Here is a 20,426-nt window from a genome sequence, read left to right on the forward strand (position 1 = left end):
TAAAATAAAATTAAGTTTATTTTATTAAACCACTACTTTCTGGATTTTCTGTTGCACGTGGTGAGATCTGAACTCTGATATCATTCATCACATTCTTGATGCAGTTTGTGTTGGTTTCCTGTCTTCCTTACTAGATAATAAGTTCCTTGAGTTCAAGGTCATTGCTTTATCTTTCTTTGTACTCTTAACACTCAACACAGGATTAACACATGATAGGAACCATAAAGCTTAGTCAAAGTAACTTGATAAATAATTAGATCATCAACATAGGTAAGATGAATAAGACATGGAGTAGAGATAAGCCTAGAATGCTTGGACTCATTTATTAATACTTTGTGTAGACCCATCTTGTGATGAGAAACTTCTTAGTATAACATTCTCCCTTTACCTAGAGTTAATGTCAAAAGAAATCTCAATGCACCAGAGCATTTTTTCTATAAATATTATTTTATAAGATAAGTCATTCCAAAATGTCTAAAACTTATGTACACTTACACTATTCAAAACACTTTCCTGTTATGTATCACATTTGACCCTCATTGTAAACATTTTCATTTTACTAATAAGGAAAATAAGGTCTAAAACTCATAAGTGACACAAACAAAATCATAATAAATGTTGATAGATAGCAGAGGTGCAACAAAAATCCAAAAGCTCTTGAAACGTATACCAATTTTACTTTAATACATCTCACTGAATACTTTCTAAATCATTAAAGATATAATACCATATAATATATAGTGGAACATGGTGTAAAATGTGAAAGTTATGCATGATATAAATAAGCATGATATAATGCAAATGTTTAAGATATGGAGAAATGCAAAATTATGCATATTTTATCTTATTCTAATTTTTTGATATAATCATAACTGAATAATGCTCAGTTGAATAGATGTTCAAATATAATCATGTACTTGGATAAATAGGGGGCTTAATTATAATTCTATGGGTTCTTTCCAGATATGCCCTGTCTAGTTTAAATTCTTTTGAAATCAGCATATGTTATCTCCTGAGAATGCTGGGAGTTCGAAGTATTTTATTTAGCGTAGAAAATAAGTAAAACTTCTCTAAAAATAGTTCATTATGATAACTGGTATATGTTTAATGCTCTTTAAATACAGTCTTTTTAGCTGCAGACATGTTTCATTGTTTCTTGAGATGTTTTACAAGCAGGGCAAGGATCATTTGCATCAGTTGTTATGAACCCTATAACTCTTTTCCAACTGTGTAATTGTGAAAATTTCAAATCTGTTAGAGTTTAAAACACAAATATTTGTTTAAAAAAAGTGTATACATTTAAAAAATCCCAGTCATTTTAATGTCTTTAATTGGCTTAGATAACGTTAAATTTGTTAATTATTTAATTTCATCTGGAGTCATTAAAGAACATTATCTAACTTGTGGTGGATGTGATTTTTCAATTTCTGAAGTCATAGTCATGTGGATTAAAATAAATCAAGATTACCAATATAATGACCTTGCTAATTAGATACAAATATAATACTGTAAAAAAGGAGAATACAGTAATAAAATCTATTTTGAATATACTTCATTTATTAGAGGTAATTGTTAGCTTAGGCCTAGAATTCTTCTTAAAGTACTAAAATTATTTTAGAAATTTTAATTATGTTTTTAAATTCAGGTGTTTATTTATTAAGAATAAATCACTTCCCCAAATTTCTTTGAGAATTTAGAATAACATTTCCTCATTTCTCATAAAGTATGTGTGCAATATACACAGATCAGTATTTATGCAAATGCAAATAAAGTTTACTAATTTTGTAAATACTTAAAAATGTCTAGTGATGTTTATCTAAAATAGTTTTTGTTTAAAGTTAATGTTTTAGGTTAAACGGAATAATAACATGCAGCCAAATACATTAGTAAAGTTAGAATGAGTAAAAACCCCATAAACCGTTAAATGTGGTGATTTTTATGTGATTTTTAATTGCTTACACATTTACTTATTTATATGGTAATTATATTCAACAAGATAAGACATTTATTAAATAATTACTATATACCAGGCATTGGGAATAGACATAAAGATGACAATTATATATTGAATGCTTACTACATGCCACACATTGTCCTAAAATTTTACATAGGTTCTCTCAATAATCTCATGCAAAATTTATTTTTATCCCAATGTTAAAATAAGAAAACTATGGGTAAAATTATTGAATAACAAATACTAGGCTTTGTAAATCATTTACATATTAGCTACCAGAAACATATCTATCATAAACCAAAATTGTTTCTAAGTTTTATACCATTCCACACTAAAAGAAAGTCACCTTGGAAAAATGGTTAAATCCAGGGCCAAGGCAAAGAAAATGCAAGAGGAGCCTAAAACAGCTTGAAGTAAGATCAAGAACCAGAATTAAGGAAGTGCTCAAAAGTGGATAGAATTTATGTCAAAAAGGACAGAAAGCTTAATGAAGGCCCCATTGATCAAACATGGCACAATTTAAGCATAAAGATAAAAAAATTATTGGATTAATCTCATTAAATTAAAAATATAATTTATAAGTCTATATTGCTAATAAAAATGAAAAAATTAATAAACGATCATGGAAAGCAACACTCTTCTTTATAGGAGAATGCTAATTAGTAAATATAAAAAGAATGATCAAGTAGAAAAATCACCATTTGTCAACAATTGCAGTTACAATTGATTGAGGCAGAAATTCTCAATGGTTAATAAAATCATCCAGTAAAATTGGTTGGGGAACAGGCTAATTACATAATGTCAACATTTCCCCTATATTATTGCTTATTAATTACAAAAGGAAATAAGGTACCTTTACAGTGGAGAAATATGACAGAAAGGTGACCAAAGTTAACATTACCACTAATGGGATGTAGAAGACACTGTGAGATGCCACCTAAGTCCTGTTTCAGGGCTAAAAGATGTATTCTCACAGTGAAGTTCTTTTAGTCAGACAGCCTGCAGCTGTGAGCTCTCTTTGGCATTGCCTTGATTGAAGAGGTCATTTCACTCGAAAGCATACCCTCTTTCCAGTGTGGCCCCCATCCAACAATTGGATGAAATAGGTGCCTAAAGGCCTAGAACACTTAACTCAATGCTAGATAAGTCTTAAGGGCCACTGTAGTCTTATTCCTTCCTGGGGGATCAGCCGAGGCTGTTTTTGAGACTACAACACAGCCCACCTTCTCTGTACAAAATCCGTTTTCCTTTCTGCCTTTTCCCAGCTGGTAATCTCAAGAGCAGTTCTTGATAAATCCTTCATACTAGCCTTTCTATCAGAGCCTGCTTCTTGGCAAATTAACATGTCATGACAACCAAACTGATGTCACATGCCTCTGGGTATGCTACTCTCAGAAAGACACCATCAATTTTGTAATATTCCTGGCAAAAGTGCAAAAATTGAATCTAACTATTAGAAAGCATTTGGACAGTCCCAAAGTTAGGGATCCTACAAACAACTCATCTGCATTCTTTGAAATATTTGTTTTATTTTGCTTATCTATATTTTCTATTTTTCCTATGCTGATCATTAATTATGAGGCCCACGAAATAGAGGAAATGCTATTTCTATTAATGGCCTAAATAGTAGGTGAAGTGAAGATAGGTAAGTTACATGCTGATGGCAAATAGCGTATATATCTTGCATACTGCAAGATTCTCTGCTCTAAGGGACAGGTTTTATAGAAAATAATTGTTTAGGTAGTTTGCATAAGTGGTAGATTTTAAAGTGTTAATTGAGCAACTAAAAAAGTAAACTCAAAATTTTCTCCCAGAAACTTCATAATTTAAAGAAAGTAATAATTTTTCCTTCCTTAAGAATAGAGAGGGAAACAATATTTTTATTTTCTGAATGGTAAGAAAGCAGAATGGCAGGAGCAGAATGAATGATGGAATGGAAAAGTAAGCTAAGTAGAAAGTCATATTGGAATGAGGACTTGAATAAATGAAGAATAAATGAGGAAATGAGAAAACAGAAATGTTTTCCTTTCTGTAATATGTTGTAGCTCAAATATGATGAATTTGAAACTATCCAGAAACCGCCTTGATTATGGAGCAAAGACAAGTTTGACGTTGGCCTCCAAGAAATATAATTGTATTCATGTTCCTAGTCAGCATGCGAAAACATATCCCTCCCTTTACTGGAACTAGAATATACTGCATGGAAAGGGGACCAGGTGTTCTAATCAGAGATTTGGATTTTCTCTCTCTCTCTCTCTGTGTGTGTGTGTGTGTGTGTGTGTGTGTGTGTGAGAGAGAGAGAGAGAGAGAGAGAGAGACAGAGAGAGAGAGAAAGAGAAATCCTTGGTTAACCAGCTGACTAAAACTCCAGAACTGCTGGAAAAGAAAACCTCCTTAACAATTTGTAACGTAGATATTCTTCCTAAAGCATAATCTGAGCAAATAAATCAGTAGCAGGTGGAGACTGAGACCCTTACCCAAGAAAGTGACGTAATGACAGAGGTTCATGTTGGATAAAAACAATATAGAACAATAGAGAACGATCAGGAGAATTTGAACAAAATACGGAAATGAAAAATCAAGAAAAGACAAGAACAGAGGCCATTCTTTTTTCCAGGTCTATATTTTCATCAGGTGTATGGACTGAGGCAACTGGTAGTTTCTATCAGAATTCCACTGAATATGATTTATAATATGTTGTAAAGAAGAACTTTCCTTGAATCATTTCAGATGAACAAATGCTCTATGTTCCATCTCTGACACCTAATGGTGATGCCCACAGACTGTTGATCAATTGCAGCAAATACAATATTGTCTGGTAAGTTGGGCTCTTCTACTCCCATCAGTTGAGCTCCAAGCTTATCAAGATTCCTTGTGTTTATCAAATGTGTTTATACAAGTCAAACTTTAAAAAGAATTACTTTAGGGCCCCGGCGTGGTGGCTCACGCCTGTAATCCCAGCACTTTGGGAGGCTGAGGTGGGCGATCACAAGGTCAGGAGTTCAAGGCCAGTCAAACCAACATGGTGAAACCCGTCTCTACTAAAAATACAAAAATTAGGCAGGTGTGGTGGCAGGCACCTGTAATCCCAGCTACTCGGGAGGCTGAGGCAGGAGAATCGCTTGAAACCAGAAGGTGGAGTTTGCAGTGAGCTGAGATCACACCACTGCACTCTAGCCTCGGTGAAAGAGCGAAACTCTGTCTCAAAAAAAAAGGATAACTTTATTTGATGGAATATAAGTGTGAATAACGAGTTGTAGTTGTTATGAATATCAGTGGAATGTGTTGAGAAGACTAATAAAATTGAATTGAGCTGCCAAAAATAAATTTGGGCAAGATAACTATAGAAATGGCAAGAAATCATTAATAAAATAACTGCATTCAAATTACATTGCAAGTGTCTTTAAGTTTTCATTTCACATTAACATGAACAGAAATTGGAAAGTGTAAGACATTCATTATTGCTGTGGTTTTATACAAGATGAATGAATAATCTGAGGCTTCCAACAGTGGACTAATTCCCGGAAAAGGCTTTCACCTAACATAAATGATTAGCAAATGGAGTTATGTTATTATATTTTAAGTTGTAATAAATTGATATATCTTATCATTTAAAAATAATTAATTCCTCCTTAATAGAATGTTTCTATTACATAATCAACTGTCAGATTACATTGATAAAGGGGCTGCATCTCTAAGGTAACCATAGTTATAATTCCTGTTCATGGTGTGGGCTCAATTATTTAAACAAATGTTTTCATTGTTACTATGAATTTAAAAATTAAGAATTATTTCAAATTATTTCAAATGTTGATAAAATATATTTGGACTTTATGGAACCTATTGACAAGAATAGTTACACATCTGTACCCGGACGGGAGAACCTGTTGAAGAGTACCAATTAAATGGTTGGTCTCAGCTTATTTCTAGGTCTTATTGAGCTATAAATAAATACTTGACCCAATGGCAACCATATACTCTTTTTTTGTTGTTGTTTTTATTTTTTTATTTTTTTATTATTATTATACTTTAAGTTTTAGGGTACATGTGCACAACGTGCAGGTTTGTTACATTTGTATACATGTGCCATGTTGGTGTGCTGCTGTATATCTCCTAATGCTATCCCACCCCCTCCCCCCACCCCACAATAGTCCCTCTGTGTGATGTTCCCCTTCCTGTGTCCATGTGTTCTCATTGTTCAATTCCCACCTATGAGTGAGAACATGCAGTGTTTGGTTTTTTGTCCTTGCAATAGTTTGCTGAGAATGATAGTTTCCAGTTTCATCCATGTCCCTACAAAGGACATGAACTCATCATTTTTTATGGCTGCATAGTATTCCATGGTGTATATGTGCCACATTTTCTTAATCCAGTCTATCGTTGTTGGACATTTGGGTTGCATGGGCAAGGACTTCATGTCTAAAACACCAAAAGCAATGGCAACAAAAGCCAAAATTGACAAATGGGATGTAATTAAACTAAAGAGCTTCTGCACAGCAAAAGAAACCACCATCAGAGTGAACAGGCAACCTACAGAATGGGAGAAAATTTTTGCAACCTACGCATCTGACAAAGGGCTTATATCCAGAATCTACAATGAACTCAAACAAATTTACAAGAAAAAACAACCCCATTAAAAAGTGGGCGAAGGATATGAACAGACACTTCTCAAAAGAAGACATTTATGCAGCCAAAAAACACATGAAAAAATGCTTATCATCGCTGGCCATCAGAGAAATGCAAATCAAAACCACAGTGAGATACCATCTCACACCCATTAGAATGGCCATCATTAAAAAGTCAGAAAACAACAGGTGTTGGAGAGGATGTGGAGAAATAGGAACACTTTTACACTGTTGGTGGGACTGTAAACTAGTTCAACCATTGTGGAAGTCAGTGTGGCAATTCCTCAGGGATCTAGAACTAGAAATACCATTTGACCCAGCCATTCCATTACTGGGTATATACCCGAAGGACTATAAATCATGCTGTTATAAAGACACATGCACACGTATGTTTATTGCAGCACTATTCACAATAGCAAAGACTTGGCAACCATATGCTCTTAACAAAGGGGAGAGAAGCAGCCTCTGAGCTGTCCTGAGAGTTCCATTCAATAGCAGTGCTCCATAATGTGTGGGTTACATATTCCCCAGATGCTAGCCACTAGGGATTACTTTTAATTTCATATCTTTAGAAAATTCTTAAGTCTACATCAAACATATAATTAAAATCTAGATTCCCTCTCAATATTTCTAAGTGTTTTTGTTATGTTACTCTTGTCCCTACTAATAGCAATTTAATGATCCCTGCTCAATTCTTGAGCTTGTCTCCTTGTCTTGCTTCCTATAGTTGTTGTCAGGGTGTTTGCTTGTCCATCAGTGCCTTTGTGCAAATTAGAGTGAAGCTGAGCTGGGAGCATAGCTGGTTGCCAAGAATTCAGGCTGGATTTCAGCTCTCATTACTTATCTTACCTGGGCACTTTTGTTCAGCAGAGCAAACTACAGCACTATAGGTGGCAATCGTTTTTCTACAATACCCCCTTTATTTATTCCTACAAGCAATACCGAAACAATTTTTTTTCTTTTCAACTTTTATTTTATGTTCAGGGGGTACACGAGAAGGTTTGCTACATGGGTAAATTCTGCCACTGGGGTTTGGTGTGCAAATGATTTTGTCATATAGATAGTGAGCATGGTACCTGATCGTAAGCATAGCACCTGGTAGTAGTTTTTAGCCCCTTACCCTCTTCCCATCCCCCTCATCAAGTAGGCTCTAGTGTCTGTTGTTCTCATCTTCCTGTCCATGTGTACTCAATGTTTAGCTTCCACTGGTCAGTGAGAACATGTGGTATTTAGTTTTCTGTTGCTGCGTTCATTAGTTCATTAGCTTAGGATAATGTCCTCCAGCTGCATCCATGTTGCTATGAAGGACATGGTTTTGTTTTTTTTATAGCTGCATAGTATTCCATAGTGTATATGTACAACACTGTTTTTACTAAGTCCACTGTCAATGTGTATCTAGGTTGATTCCATGTCTTTGCTATTGTGTATAGTGCTGCAATAAACATATGAGTGCATGTGTAGAATTCTTTCTGGTAGAATGATTTATATTCCTTTGGTTATATACCCAGTAATGGGATTGCTGGGTCAAATGGTTAGTTATGTTTTAAGTTCTTTGAGAACTCACCAAACTGCATTCCACAGTGGCTGAAATAATTTAAATTCCCACCAGCATAAGCATTCCCTTTTCCTTGCAACCTTGCCAACACCTGTTATTTTTTGACTTTTTAGTAATAGCCATTCTGACTGGTGTGAGATAGTATCTCAGTGTGGTTTTGATTTGCATTTATCCGATGATTAGTACTGTTGAGCATTTTTCATAAGCTTATTGGTCACATGATGTCTTCTTCTGAGAAGTGTCTGTTCATATCCTTTGCCCATTTTTAAATGGGGTTGTTTTTTACTTGTTGATTTAAGTTCCTGATAAATCCTGGATGTTAGACCCTTGTTGCATGCATAGTTTGTGAGTAATTTTTTCCATTCTGTAGGTTTTCTGTTTACTCTGTTGATAGTTTCATCTGCTGTGCAGAAGCTCTTTTGTTTAATTAGATCCCACTTGTCTATTTTTGTTTTTATTGCAGTTGCTTTTGGAGGGTTCATCATATTATTGCCAAGGCTGATGTTGAGAATGGTATTTCCTAGCTTCTCTTCTAGGATTTTTGTAGTTTTAGGTCTTACATTAAAATTTTGGATCCATCGTGAATTGAGTTTTGTATATGATGAAATGAAGTGGTCAAGTTTTAATCTTCTGCATATGGTTATTGCACAACCATTTATTTAATAAAGAGTCCTTTCCCCATTGATTATTATTGCCAACTTTGTCAAACATCAAATGGTTGAAGGTGTGCAGCTTTATTTCTGGGTTCTCTAACCTGTTCCACTGATCTATGTGTCTTTTTTTTTTTGGTACCAGTACCATGCTGTTTTATTTACTGTAGCCTTGTAATATTGTTTGAAGTTGGGTAGTGTAATGCCTCTGGCTTTGTTTTTTCTTCACTGGGTTTTGGTTTTTTTGCTTAGGATTGCTGTGGCTATTCAGGATATTTTTGGATTCCATATGAACTTTAGAACAGCTTTTTCTAACTCTGTGAAAAATGACATTAGTAGTTGGATAGGCATAGGATTGAATCTGTAAATTGCTTTGAGCAGTATAGCCATTTTAACAATATTGATTGTTTCTATCCATGAGCGTGGAATGTTTTTCCATTTGTTTGTGTTGTCTGTAATTTCTTTCAGCAGTGTTTTGTAAATTCTCATAGTAGAGAACTTTCACTTCTTGGGTTAACTGTATTCCTAAGTGTTTTATTCTTTTTTGGTTATTGTGAATGGGGTTGTGTTCTTGATTTGGCTCTCAGCTTGGATATTATTAGTGTATAGAAATGCTCATAATTTTTGTATTTATTACATTGATTTTCTATCCTGAAACTTTATTAAAGATTTTTATAAGTTCTGGGAGACTTTGGGCACAGACTATGGAGTTCTCTAGGTATAGAATCATGTCATACATGAAGAAAGATAGTTTGACTTCTTCTTTTCCTACTTGGATGCCTTTTATTTCTTTATCTTGACTGGCTTTTTTGGGGGGGTAGGAATTCCAGTACTATGTTGAATAGGAGTAGTGAGAGTGGGAATCCTTGTCTTTTTCCAGTTCTCAAGAATAATGCTTCTAGCTTTTGTCCATTCAGTATGATGTTGGCTGTGGGTTTGTCATAGATAACTCTTATTATTTTGAGGTGTGTTCTTCAATGCTTAGTTTGTCGAGAGCTTTTAACATGAGTGAATGTTGAGTTTGATCAAAAGCCTTTTCTGTGTCTATCGAGATGTTTAGTTCTGTTTATACAATAAATCACATTTATTAATTTGTGTATGTTCAACTCAACCAACCTTGCATCCTAGGAAATAAGCCTACTTGATCATTGTGGATTAGCTTTTTGAAGTGCTGCTGAATTCAGTTTGGCAGTATTTTGTTGAAGATCTTTGTGTCTATGTTCATTAGGAACATAGATACAGGTTCCCTGTTTTTTGTTGAGGTTTTCTTTTTTTATTGTTTCTCTGCCAGGTTTTGGTACCAGAATGATGCTGGCCTCATAGCATGAGTTAGGGAGGAGTTCCTCCTCCTCAATTGTTTGTGATAATTTCAGTAGGATTGTTTCTTCTTTGTACAACTGGTATAGTTCAACTGTGAATCCATGGGGTCTGGGGCTTTTCCTAGTTGGTAGTTTTTCTTTTTTTTTTTAAACTGATTCAATTTCATAACCATTATTAGTCAGTTCAGGATTTAAATTTCTTCCTAGTTCAGTCTTAAGAGGTGTATATTTCCAGGAAGTTATGTGTTGTCTCTAGGTTTTCTAGTTTGTGTGCTTAGAAGTGTTTATAATAATCTCTAGGGCTTCATAATAGTCTCTAGGGCTTTTTGTAGTTCTACTGGATCAGTGGTAATGTCACCTTCGTCATTTCCAATTATGTTTATTTGGATTTTTTTCTTTTGTTCTTTATTAATCACACTAGTGGTGTATCAATCTTGTTTATTATTTAGAAAAACCAATGTTTGGTTTTGTTGATCTTTTATATGGATTTTCATGTCTTAATTTTGTTCAATTCGCCTCTGATTTTGATTATTTTTCTTCTGCTGGCTTTGCAGTTGGTTTGTTCTTGTTTTTCTAGTTCCTTTAGGGGTGATGTTATGTTGTTAATTTGAGATATTTCTAATTTCTTGGTGTAGGCACTTAGCATTATAAAGTTCACTCTCAACATTGCTTTAGGTGTGTCCCAGAGGTTTTGGTATGTTGTATCTTTTTCTTCACTAGTTTCAATAAACTTTTTGATTTCTGCCTTGATTTCATTCTTTACCCAAAAGTCATTCAGAAATAGATTGCTTAATTTTTATGTAGTTGTATGGTTTTGGGAGTTTTACTTGACATTGATTACTGTGTTTATTATGCTGTGCTTTGAGAATGAGGTTGGTATGATTTTGGTGTTTAGATTTGTTGAGAATTGCTTTATAACCAAGCATGTGGTCAATCTCAGAGTATGTGCCATGTGCAGAAGGAGAATGTACATTCTGTTTTTTGTTGGATGAAGTATTCTGCAGATTTCTGTCAGGTCCATTTGGTCAAGTGTCAGGATTAGGTTCTGAATATCATGTGTTAGATTTCTGCCTTGATGAGCTGTGAAATAATGTCAATGGGATGTTAAAGTCTCAAACTATTATTGTGTGGTTATCTAAGTCTCTTCATACGTCTCTAAGAAATTGTTTTATCAATCTGAGTGATCCAATGTTGGGTGCATATATATTTAGGATAGTTAAGTTTTCTTGTTGAGTTGAACCCTTTATCATTATGTAATACCCTTCTTTGTACTTTTTTATTGTTGCGGATTAAAACTCATTTTCTCTTACATGGAAATAGCCACCCCTGCTTTTTATTCTGTTTGCTTGATAGATCTTTCTCCATTCCTTCACTTTGAGCCTATGGGTGTCATGCATATGAGATGGGTCTGTTGAAGACGGTATACAGTTAGATCTTGCTTTTTTATCCAACTTTCCACTTTGTGCCTTTTAATTAGGGTATTTATCCCATTAACATTCAAGGTCCATATTGATATGTAAGAATTAGATTCTGTCATTCTGTTATTAGCTGGTTGTTATGTAGACTTGATTGTATAGTTGCTTTATAGTGTCAATGGGCTTATGTACTTAAATGTGCTTTTATGTGGTGGCAGGCATCAGCTTTTTGTTCCCATGTATAGTACTCCCTTAAGGATTTCTTGTAAGGCAGGTCTCATGGTAATAAATTCCCTCAGCATTTGATTGTCTGAAAAGGATTTTAGTTCTCCTTTGCTTATGAAACTTAGTTTGGTTGGATATGAAATCCTTGGTTGGAATTTCTTTTCTAGGATACTGAACACAGGCCCCAAATCTCTTCTGGATTGTAAATTTTCTACTGAAAGATCCACTGTTAGCCTGATGGGGTTCCCTATGAACATGATCTGCCTCTTCTGTTTAGCTGCTTTAATATTTTCTTTTGCATTGACCTTGGAGAATCTGATGACTATGTGTCTTGGATTTGGTCATTTTGTATAGTATCTCACAGGGGTTCTCTGAATTTCCTGAATTTGTAATGTATGTCAAAGATTGGGAAAATTTACATGGACAATATCCTCAAATATGTTTTCCATATTTGCTTCTCCATATTTATTGAATATTGAGAAATAGTTGAGAAGTATTTCTCAGTACTTCTCCAATTATTTCCATATTTCTTTGCTCTTTTGCATCTTTGTCAGTAATGTCAATGAACTACAGGTTTGGCGTCTTTATATAATCTCTCATTTCTCAGAGGTTTTGTTCCATTTTTAAGTTCTTTCTTCTTTATTTTTATCTCCCTGCATTGATTTAATTGAGTGGCTTTGGGCTCTGAGATTCTTTCCTAAGCTTGATGAATTCTGTTATTAATGCTTCCAATTGCATTATGAAATTCCTGTAGTAAATTTTTCATTTTCAGAAGTTCCTTTTGGTTCTTTCTTAAAATGGCTACGTTACCTTTCTTTTTAAAAATTTTTTTATTTTATTTATTTATTTTTATTTTATTATTATACTTTAGGTTTTAGGGTACTCTTAGATCATTTTACTGGTTTCCTTCGATTGGGTTTCAACCTTACCCTAAATCTCATTGAGCTTCCTTGCCAGCCAGATTCTGAATTCTATATCTGTCATTTCAGCCATTTCAATCTAGTTAAGAACAGTTTCTAGTGAGCAAGTGTAGTCATTTGGAGGTAAGAAGACACTCTGGCTTTTAGTGTTGTAAGAATTCTTATGATGGGTTTTCTCATCTGTGTGGGCTGATTTACCTTTAATCATTGAAGTTGCTGTCCTTTGGATGGAATGTTTTGCTTTTATATTTTTTGGTTCCCTCGACGGTTTAACTGTGGTATAAGTTGGGTTTAGTCATTTAGATTCATTTCTGGATGCTATCAGGGCACCAGTGGTTAGCTCAGTACTCCTGGGCTGCATGCTGTAACCCTCGGGGGCTGGGATCAGGCCTGCAATTTTGATGTCTGGCCCCTTGTGGTCAAACACCTGTTGTGCTGAAAAAGCTGATATATTCCTAGGCTGCTGGCAATGCCACTTCATCAGGGACTGCCGGCAAAAGCACTCAGGTGGGGTGGGGATTGGGGGCTGCTAATGAGTGTGTAGTGGCAAGGCCTGAAACAGATTTTTTAGAAGTATAACTGTTATTTAAAAGTTCAGTGAAAATGGAAGATAATTATAATAATAAAGAATGGAAATGAAGATTTTCTTGCAGTTCCTTAGGTCCCTGCCTTTACCATGATGTTGTCTATCATTTGGTGGCCCCACTTTGATCACAAAATGTAATACAAGTATTTCTTATAAATTTTACCTTCCTAATTACAAGTGAATAGTGACTATTTGAGTCAATCAGAATTTTTTAAAAATAGTTTTTGAGAATGTGAATCCCATAAAGAGATACAGACAGATAAATAAGAATCAAAAGTCAAGAGACACTAAACAGAAGCCATGAAGCACTAACAACAGACACAGGGAGAAGCTCAGCCATGACAACAGACATGTATTAGTATTTTTACTGTGCTCTAGAGTTTCTGTAGCATCCAGAATGCTGCTGTCTGAGGTCTGATGTACCACTGTTGAGGCCATTTGCTAAGACCTGTTACCTCCTCAGGTGCACTTAATAATTAAACCCCACCCCATCAGTTGAAGAAACCAGACAGGGCATGATTTTGTTCGAGCAAGTAAAAAGAGCCTAACAAAACTACGGATTTCACTCATCTTTCAAATTCCTCAGTATTTAACAGATAGCCTAAAATTGATGCGAACTCATAATCTTTACTCCTTTACAAAAATAAAGCTCAGCATTTTCACTCTTCGCTAAGCCCTACTTTGTTCTCCCAAAGCAAACACTTGTACAAAACAAGAGTCTCTGTGTAGAAAAGGATGATGATTGAGGCACTGAATTCACCTTTCTGTTGCATATGGTAATAGAGCAATTCCTTATTGACTTATATAATCAACTGTCTACAAGTAGACTGTAGCTTAATTATGTATAAATGCCCAGTGTGTTCTTTCCAGATTATAAGAACTTCTAGACCTAGGCCTTTCCTCCTCCAACTCTTTGGCAGCCAACCTACAAGTTTAACAGGATAATTGACTCTCCTGAGGGATAGATGCAGGACAAATATATGTGATGGAATGATTCAGTCATCTTAACAGGGCCTCTCTTGAAACAAATTATTTATTTTCTGATCTACAAGAGAAAAATGATAAAGGAAAAAATACAAACCAAACAAAAATAGCTTCCCCCAAAACCTGGAAAAATTAGACTATGCATTTATTATTCTTGGAAACACTTCTGCTCTGTATGTCTCATAGAGATGTTTCTCTTGATTTTTTGCAGCCCTCATACTGCTATACTGGCATTTAGTTTATCTGAGATTGTCTCATTGTAGCCCTTTTGAGGTTATGCTGTGAGGGAAAAAAATCTCAGAATGAACAGTAAAGCATTTATAGGGCAATTGGGACCATTTTCAACCATAGTGTTGGATTTTGAAAAGCCTTTCATTCTGCTGATGTGAAAATAAAGAGGATAAAGCCAGGTGGAACTGTAAGGTTTCTTTGTTTTTCTTGTTTTCATTCGATAATTTTAAAGAAGGACAAAAAAAATGCCTAGAATCATGGAGTAACAGCCCTACTTAATCCTCATACTTGCTTTTGCTGAGAAGTTCCTTAGGTCTAATTTTGCCAGCAAATTGGATTGTATTGCTTTTTTATAAACTGACGACCATTGGTAGTTTTTCTTAGGCAAAAATTTGTGTATTGAGACACTTAAGAACACTTAAGATCTTACAAGCTTAAAATTAAATGAAATAATTTGGTCATAGTTAGTAAAGATCAATAAATCATTTAGTTGCCAGACCTACTTCAAGTTAGTTATGGGGAAATAGCTGTTCAGAATTTGGAAGAATTCACTGATATGGTTTAGTGTTTTCCATACTTGCTGTACAACCCACTTCCTGGCAATGTTTCATTTTGCCTTTTATTTCTGAATCAGAAAATATCATTTTAAAGATGAAGTAATCTTGTGACTGGCTTAAAGCTAAAAACATACTACATTGGAGAAAATGGGACTAAGACTCTTTAGAGAGATTTATTTCATACCATTACATAGTGTCTTTAGAGCACCCTTGAGTATTGCACCAGATGGGAAGATATTACCTTCTTACAGTCCTATGAACGATGCTCATATAGGTAAAACTAATGGGAAGGCACATTCAAACAAAAGCAAACCTTATGGCGTATATATTTTTTAAAAATAAAAGACTGTATTACCAGAGCTAATTAGGCCTTTTCTTCTATGCCCGTAAGAGTGAAATTCCAAGGCCTAATAGAACAATCCTAAGAACAGCAGAGTAGAGACCTTAGGACATCCACATTGAAAAGAACATATTACATGAATCCTCCAAAAGTAATCTAAATATTCTGAAGGAAAATACATGAATTATGGCATAATCTTTATCTCTACCTGGGACCCTTGAAAAGTCTTAGACCCTGAGACACTGATGCTATGTTTTTGTTGTTGTTGTTGTTTACTTGTTTGTTTGTTTATTTGAGATGGGGTCTTGCTCTGTCGCCCAGGCTGGAGTGCAGTGGCGCCATCTTGGCTCACTGCAAGCTCTGCCTCCTGAGTTCATGCTATTCTCCTGCCTCAGCCTCCCGGGTAGCTGAGACTACAGGCACCCGCCACCACATCCAGCCAATTTTTTTGTATTTTTAGTAGAGACGGGGTTTCACCATGTTAGCCAGGATGGTCTCAATCTCCTGACCTCGTGATCCACCCGCCTCGGCCTCCCAGAGTGCTGGGATTACAGGCATGAGCCACTGAGCCTGGCCGGCACTGATGCTATGTTTAAGACCAGCACCCAGAGTCTAATATATCCTTCCATAACCAGTAGGCCTGCTGCTCCTTGACAACTGACTTGTTGATATAACAGAATTTATGGTGTTTGCCTGGTGGTTGCAAGGCAGAGGAGAGGAGGGATCTGTTTTGAGTGAATGTTCTGAGCTGTCTAAAGCTTATTCTCTCTGTGTGTCTCTATTCTCCACAGCAAAAATTCTCATGGCCTTCAAAAGTTCTCATGAGGCTAAGAGTTATTGGCCAACATTGGAAGTGAGGAAAGTGTTACAGTCTTTAGGTTAATTACTGTACATTTTCGTAGGACTCTAAAATGTCAAAAAAAAATTCAAAACAAGGGTTAATATTTTTTGTTTTGAGGATAATTCAGGGAAATATATAAATATTTATAATCTCAATTTAAAAGCTTCACAATGGAAACAGGCTTTCGAGTTTCAAGAAGGAGAAGGAGAGTACTGAGAAGAGGGGTGATTTTCAAACTTAGATTCCTACTTTATTAACAGAAGAAAGCATCAGCATGCTTTTAAAATAATTAAAATGTTGATATCTAGGGTATGCTAGAGAAATAACAACATGGGAGCAGTTTCTACTCTTCCATTTGTCAAATTCTCATAACACTTTAAAGTAAATGTGGCATATTTACACATATTATTGTATTCTGGAAATCTCATAATTTAGGAACTTTTATTGTACTGAATTTACAGTTGGGGAAATTAAAGCTCAGAGTGTTCAAGTGACTTGCCCAATATTATATAACAGTTAAGCTAAGGCTTTTCTTTTGTACTGGCTTCCATGCAATGGATTTGCAGATGTGATTGCAAAGCAGGATTCTCCCCACATGAAGCTTTCTCCCAACTCGGGCCTCCTCTGGTGGTATAATGGCTAGGATACACAAATGCATGTGTGCATATAAAATGAGATAATAACAAAATGTTGTTAATGCAAGAAAGATGGAAGCACTAACTGCCTGAAGCAAGCAGGGAAGACTCTAAAAAAGCAGGAATTTATCAGCTGGAGCAGTGGGAGGCTGCAGTTCTAAGCAGAGAAATCACCACATGCAAAAGATAGTGAAAAATGAAGGTAAATTAGGTACTCGTGGATGGAGAGGTTTGCCAGAGGTGGAACAATGGGCCTGAGGAGGTGAGGAAAAGGAGCTAGGAGTGTCAGAAGTTACCAAGAGATACATCTAGAAAGGTGAGTAGAAATGGACTGGAAAGTGGGAATAAGACGAATGTAAACTTAATTCTTGGAATTGGTGTCCAAGCTTAGAATCTGTGCTTTAATTTGACCTGTGGGTTCTGTAAAAGCTAATTATATTTAATAAAAGCCCCTTCACTTTTGATGGTGCCTTTAAGTTTCAGCTTCAGAGAGAAATCATTATGTTTAATCTAAGCCTTTTAACTAAAAGATGAGTTTGTCAGTTTCAAAGAATTACATACTTATTTTATTGGAAGATTTTTATGCTTTATTTTACACGACATCAGGAAATATCTGTGGAAATACTTCCAGTTGATCAGAAATGAGAGGAACAAAATAAAGAAAATTCAGTTGAAAGAAATACTTATGAAAATGTGCATTTTGGAGTGCTCTTTGTAATCCTGTTAAGTGAATAACCGAATGTCACGTCAGGCAAGCTTCTGCAGCCTTCATTCATCTGGCAGATATCTGAATGGCAGCCAGCAGGCTGTAGCCACATTACCCGTGTCTTACTGTCTTTCCTTCCAGATGTTGTCTCTTACCCCTGGTTTTACAGAAACAAGGAGTGTCAGGAAAAAATTGAAAAAGAAAAAAAATTCAAACAACTTGCTTGTCTTCACAAAATTAACTCTGCTGCCTTGCTACTGTCAGGCAAATCTCTTGCTCCTCTTTATACCTCTACAGTCCTCAGCTCTTTCCTTCTTCTTGCACCAAATCATCATATAACTGAGTCTCAGGTACATGAAGATTATTTAAATTTTCATTTATTGGGCTTTCAGAATTCACAGTGTCATAGAAACTAGAATCAATAAGTACTATACAAATGTGTAAGGTGTAATTCGTTTTTATAATAACATCTGGCTGGTGAGAGGTGAGAAGAGCCTTGTTGTAAGTGAAATTGAGACTGGACTACTCATGAGAAGAGCATAAAAGGGATTAATAAATCCTAAAATTCCAATGAGAAAGCACAGACCTCATTTGGTTTATGTAGAGAGGTCCCAAATCCCATGCTGGGGGTGTATATAACGATAGGTTATTAAATTGCTGGGCTAGCTCCATTCTCCCTTTCTATGGGGACTGAGGCCATCAATTACTATGCAGAAAATGTGCATCCATTGTGCCATGAGATGATCAGCAGGGAGGCCATGCAGCAGGCAGTTTCTCTTCAGTGAAATATGTTCAGAGAAAACATGTTCCTGGAGCTCTGTTCAGTGAGCAGATTAAGAATTTCATACAGTTTTCTAAGTGAGAAGTCCTCAGATGCTGTCTCATTGCCCTTCTGTCTTTCCGGTTTAAATTAAACAGGATGTGTATCACGTTAGTGAAGGAAAACTGAAAATGGTCTGCAAGATGAATTGGAGAATACAAAAATCCAGCAAAAGCAATAGCAATACAATTGTTCGAGCACATGCCTGCAGACAGTTCACGGCTTAGCTGACAGTCAATTTGTCTTTTGAAAGTTGATAAACTTCAGATCACATGTCAAGAAGATAATTTGCAGTATTCAAAAAATAGATAGCCCTTCCTGACTCTTCAAAGTGTGGTTTAGTGCTTTCCAAATTTTTTTGCATTGTGAATTGTACATCTTTTCTTGCCGCCTCCACTTTCTGGCATGGCAGGCAGATTTCAGATCTCTCCTCACTGGAAATGCCAGATCATAGCACTGTGGCAACCAGCGCTGTCGCGAGATCCTTCCAAGGATGCCACCCCCACAAATTCTTCTAACCCATGACTATTTCTCGTAATTTCCTGCTCCTCCAAAGGGCAGGGCAGATGGCCAGGCCCCAGAGCACACAATGCTGACAGTTGTTCCAGCTCTAAGGCTGTCAGAAGGGCCCACTCTAGATGTCCACAGACATTTTGGATTCAGATCCTATCACTGTTAAATATGGAAGTTTGCAAACTTGTGCTGTTATTTTTTTTTAGTCAGTCATCTCTATATTTTCCATAAGTGATATTAATAAATTTCCAAAATAATGTATTACAACCATTGATATTTAAATATAAATTCTAATTCCTCACTTCAAATCCTTAGGATACAACGTTCTTCAAGTTAATTGATTTCAATCTCTGTCTTCTATTACACACACACACACTATATATATATATATATATAAAATAAAATGCTCTCTGGAAAGCAAAAGAAGAAATTTTCCATCAAAAACATGTAAGGCTTCAAGGAAACCTTGAAGTTGGAATTTTGATGTTATCTCTGCATTGTTTCCATTTAGGAACTTCAGTTATTTTATTTTATTTAATTAATTTATTTTTGAGATGGAGTCTCACACTGTCGCCCGGGCTGGAGTGCAGTGGTGCAATCTCGGCTGACTGAAACCTCCGCTTCCCAGGTTCAAGTGATTCTCCTGCCTCAGCCTCCCGAGTAGCTGGGATTACAGGCATGTGTCACCATACCCGGCTATTTTTTTGTATTTTCAGTAGAGATGGGGTTTCACTATGTTGTCCAGGCTGGTCTTGAACTCCTGACCTTGTGATCTGCCCACCTCGGCCTCCCAAAGTGCTGGGACTGCAGGTGTGAGCCACAGCACCCAGCCCAGTGATTTTATTTTTATGGATAAAAATGTAATTGATTTATTGGCTTGTTTTAATTTAGAATCTTTCTTAGGAGATTTACTAGGTACAACATTTGCATTTATTTATTTCTTCGTATATTGGATAAATATTTATTGAATTTGTGTGTCAGGCACTTTGTAGGCACTGAAGGTACATCCATAAACAGTATTTACAATGACTTCTTCCCTCATGTACTCACATTCTGGAGGAAAGCTGTAGAAAGTCTAAAAGCTTGATTATTTTTAGTGGCCAGGAGAACTGGGTTCTAGTGTTGCTGCTTATATCAATCATTATGTGGTTTCGACCTAGACATAGACTTCCATAGATTACTTTTCTTGTTTGTAAAATAAAAAAGAAAGGCTGGTTGTAAGTTTTTGTTTTTTTGTTTGTTTGTTTGTTTTTCACCAGCATAGCAATAATGAAAATGGTAGCTCTAGCCTCTTTGGCCTCGGAAAGAACATGGAATTTGTGAACCTAGTAATTTTGTCTGTGGTAATTTATTCACTCCTGCATTTAATAAGTGTGCAGCGCATGTCTTCTATGTGAGCAGAGACTGTGCTTAGTGAGTCAGGAATACACAGATAGAGGAGACAAGTTTCACTTCTCATGATCTACTGGGGAGGCCTTCATTAAAGTAACTGGCAGAACTCCAGTGGAATAAATGCTGTGATTACTAGCAGTCTGAAGAAGGTACAGTGG

Source organism: Nomascus leucogenys, chromosome 2 (assembly GCF_006542625.1).
Source record: "Nomascus leucogenys isolate Asia chromosome 2, Asia_NLE_v1, whole genome shotgun sequence".
In the NCBI taxonomy this organism is placed as follows: Eukaryota; Metazoa; Chordata; class Mammalia; order Primates; family Hylobatidae; genus Nomascus; species Nomascus leucogenys.